Below are 4,365 nucleotides of genomic sequence, written 5' to 3'. Positions count from 1 at the left end.
GATAGATAGATAGATAGATAGATAGATAGATAGATAGATAGATAGATAGATAGATAGATATACACACACACACCATGAGGTAAAGACATTCAAACCAGGTAGCCTATTAAAAAACCCTGACTACATTAGTATTCAGAAGAAAATAAATGATCTGTGATGACTTTGCAGGAACATTACAAAGCCAATGGTTCAGAATCTGGAAGGTATACTGGTGGTGGTGGTGGTGGTGACGGTGTGCTGTGAAGTCAGTTCTAAGGCTGTGAATATTTATGGGAGCAGAAAGCCTCACCTTTCACCCACTGAACAGTTAGTGGTTTCAAACTGCTGACGCTGAGGGTAAGCAAGCCAATTTGTAACCAATACACTACCAGAGTTCCTTGGAATATAAACTACAGGATGATAATGTTTTTGCTCTAAAATGATAGATAGATAGATAGATAAATAAATAAATAAATATATATATATATATATATCCCACAAGTAAATAAGAGTTTGAAAGAAGATATTATTACATGGGTAACCACAGGCAGGAAGTGGGACAACTGTTGTTACATGCAGGAAATTATAATCATTAAGATGTAACAAAGTATATGATTTGTTGAATGTAAAACTGATGATCTTATCTGTAAATCTTCATTCAATTCACAATAAAAAATAGAAGAAATAACATTTTTGTTAGTGTTCATGTAATCTTGAAACATAACATTTAAGACATTTACAACTAGAGCTATTGTATATTACTCTATGATTAAAGTAGATACTACACATCACTATGGATTGTTTGTGGTCAGGTATGCAAAGATTCATGGAGGGGTGGGAGGGTGGTACCACATGGATGACACCAATCCTAGTAATGCCAGTCCTGCTTTCATTCCAGAAAGGTTGTTGTTGTTGTTAGGTGCCATCGAGTCGGTGCTGACACATAGCGACCTCATGCACAGCAGAACAAAACACTGCCCGTTCCTGGGTTACAACCTTGGAAATCCTATGGATTTCTATGAGTTAGAATCAACTTAATGTCAACAGGCTTTTTTTTTTTTTTTTTAAAGAACAGTGAGAAGACCTTTGCAATGTATGCACAATGCAGACATATTTCTGGTTGTCATAAACAGCAGAGTATGCAGTGCTTAGGGCATCTAACGTGTAACGGTATTTAACAAGAATATTGCTAAATATCCTACAATGCAAAGGACAGCTCCCACAACAAAAAATGTATTCTGCCCAAAATGTCAGTGATATCAACTTGAGAAACTCTGAGATTAAGATATTCAAACCAGGGAGCCTATTCAAGAACCCTGGATACTTTCACATTCAGAAGAAAATTAAATGAACTTGGGTGAGGTTGCAGGACCCTTACCAGGCCAATGGTTTCCAAACTTGGAATGTATGCTACAGGATGATAAAGTTGTTGCTCTAAAATGATACCTGGCACATGGTAGGTGCTCAGCAGTAATTTGTGAGAAATGGCAATGGGTCAAATTGAAACCAAACTGCAGACTCTCCATTAAGTGCATATACCAGTGTAGACACACATTTCTACAGGTAAATGAATCTGACAAGTGTGACTCCACCTTCATCGGAGCAAACAAGATGAAACAGTGAAAAGTCACAGCCTTGGAGACTTGGGTCAGACAAATGATCGCTAGCTTGACAATCACAGCAGCAACGGTCAGAAGAGTAATTTTATTTAAGTCACTGTCTAATATGGGCTGAAACATCTTGAAAGGTGACGTTTCCAAACTCTCCTCCGAGGAAGCAATTTGTGAGAAACCAACAGCAGGCAGAGTTGCTTTTGACACATTCAAAAACCACTGTTTTCAGACAATCTTTTTTATCCCCAGTGCCACTTGGGATTAAAATTGCATTCAGCACAAATCTGAAGCGGAAACAGCATTGGGTCAGAAATACTATAGACTTTGGACAAGAGCAGCCAGAAACCATCAAAGAACCACAACAAATTCTGACTAGCTTGGCACAACCCAGAAATTCATACAGAAAAAGTGATGACAGGCACATACCTACTTCCCTGGGCCTCTGGGAGCGGAGTCAGCAAAGCTATGGAGTGACGCTTAACCACAGCTTTTCCTGGAAGTCCCCTTGTGAGATTCCAGATTCCCAGTCTTCACATTGGGAGAGGCAGTTGATTTCTATAAGAGTAGACTCCAGAACAGAGGACCTCCCTCTGTGTCTCCCTTAAGATCTGATTGTGATCCTAAGCCATCTGACTCATAAAATCTTTTAATTAAAAGCCCAAGAGTTCAGAGCTAATTCTAGATGTGGTAGGATCTGGTGGCTTCTCTGGCACCAGAGATGGGAGATGAATGATGAGGATAATTTTGTCCTTTCTTGTCTATGAATGACAACTCACTCAATTGTCAACTTTACTCATGGAATGTCAGAACCGGAAGTCACCGAAGCAAGCCCATGAATGTACAGCTGAGAGACAGAGGACCCAGGAAAAAAGGCAACTGACTCCAGGCCTGGTACAGAACTGTTTTTCAGTGCTTAGTGCTGAGTTACTCTTTTGGGCCAAGAAATGTTAAGATTTCTAAACTTCCTCACCAAGGCTTACTTGAAACTCAGTTACAAGCTGGTTAGGATCCAGGTTGGACCCAGGAGTAGGATAAAGGGAACTAGGACCACTTTTGGGAAAAAATTTTCAAAAAACACCCACTTACTGAGAGCCATGGTGTGGCACTGTGGGTTAATGCGCCAGACTGCAAAACCATTTGTACTACAAGGTCGGTGGTTCAAGCTCACCAGCTGCACCACAGAAACCCTGTACAGGGTCACTATGGGTTGAAATCGACTCGACGACGGCACTTAAAAACAACAACTGAAAGCCAGCTTTATCCTTCGTGAAACTGGGCCTCTTCTATCCCTCATCTCACATTCATTTCTCAAATCCACATTCCTGCAAGGTGGGTTTCATTATGCCCACAACAGAGATACAGAAACCAAGGCTATGAAAAATGAAGAAACAATCCTACGGCTAAATATCTAGTTCCCAGGTGGTATAAAGACTTAACTTGATTGGCAGCTGATGCAAAGATTTGAGTCCACTCAGTGGGACCTGAGAAGCCTTGATTATCTACTTTTAAAAAAATCAGGTATTGACTGATCGGCCAGCAGTGTGGCAAGTTGAGGGGGCTCTTGGACCCAGAGTCAGTGACATAGCCACAGAGGACTAGAGTGGAGAGTGAAGCGTCCAGCTGATAAGAAGAGAAGACATATGCACAAGAACACCCACATTTGCAGATAATATCCACTTAACCTGGCTTCAATGACTGGATGATCAGAGATCAACCAGAAGAAGAAAGAAGAGGAAAAAAAGAATAATCTGACACAATTTGAAAAACTTGACCTACACCTATGGAAGCAGTAGCTCAAACTTGACCCACACCTATGGAAGCAGTAGCTCAAAAGTGGGAACAAATCTTTACAGCGAGGATCATTCCCACCCCCTCCACACACAGAGAGGACAGGGTGGGCAACTTGGACATTGGCTACCTAGAATTGGGGGTGGGGGGCGGCTACAGAGACAAGAAGTGACTAGCTTACAAACTTTCAAGAGGGAACCTAGATCCAGAGGGCATGGAGCAAGGTAGAATCTTCACTGAGTAGTATCCAATCTGTCTAGGCAGGGCTGATGAAAGGAGATGCGGATAGGTCTCTTGTGATAAAACAGTGAATAATTGTTATCAGGGCTGATTGTAAGGACTGGAAATGTAAAGGTAGATGTTTTGTGGCAAAGGGAGGGGAGTGATTAACTTTGCAGTCTAGCAGCAGAGGTCCCTGAGACCACAAGGGAGAAAAGCAGAGAACGAAACCCTACCCAGAGAAGCAGTGATGCCAGAGATGGAGGCCGAGACGATGACGTGGAGAGATGGTCCAGGAGAAGGCTGTGTGTTGATGACCAGTGGGGGTGGGAGTGGGGGAGCAGGCTTGCGGGGTATACCCTTTGGTTGATGGGTGATGCATGGAGGGGACTGTTACCATGGCAAGGAAACGATATACGATGGGATCAATGCGGAGCTAATATTCTCCCATGTAAACTATTACATAATTCACAATAAAACATTAAAAAAAATAAAATCAGGTATTGAGAATCCTATGAAGCCTAGTTCTACTCTGACACACATGGAGTCACCACAAGTAAAAGTAAACTCAATGCAACTGGATTTTTAATAGCTAATTAACTTCTTGGATTCTTATGCTCATTTTTAATGATGTAAATTTTTTAAAAATTCAATATAATATTTTAAGCAACAATATGGTGACTTCTTCAGTTGTGGCAAAATCCTTTTGCTATACTATTAATAATCTTATGATTTACTATATTGCAAGTTTGATTTTTGTCATAAT

The sequence above is a fragment of the Chrysochloris asiatica genome, unplaced genomic scaffold (genome assembly GCF_000296735.1).
Source record: "Chrysochloris asiatica unplaced genomic scaffold, ChrAsi1.0 scaffold00016, whole genome shotgun sequence".
In the NCBI taxonomy this organism is placed as follows: Eukaryota; Metazoa; Chordata; class Mammalia; order Afrosoricida; family Chrysochloridae; genus Chrysochloris; species Chrysochloris asiatica.
The sequence above is the reverse complement of the archived record's forward strand: the minus strand, read 5'-3'. Positions refer to the sequence as shown.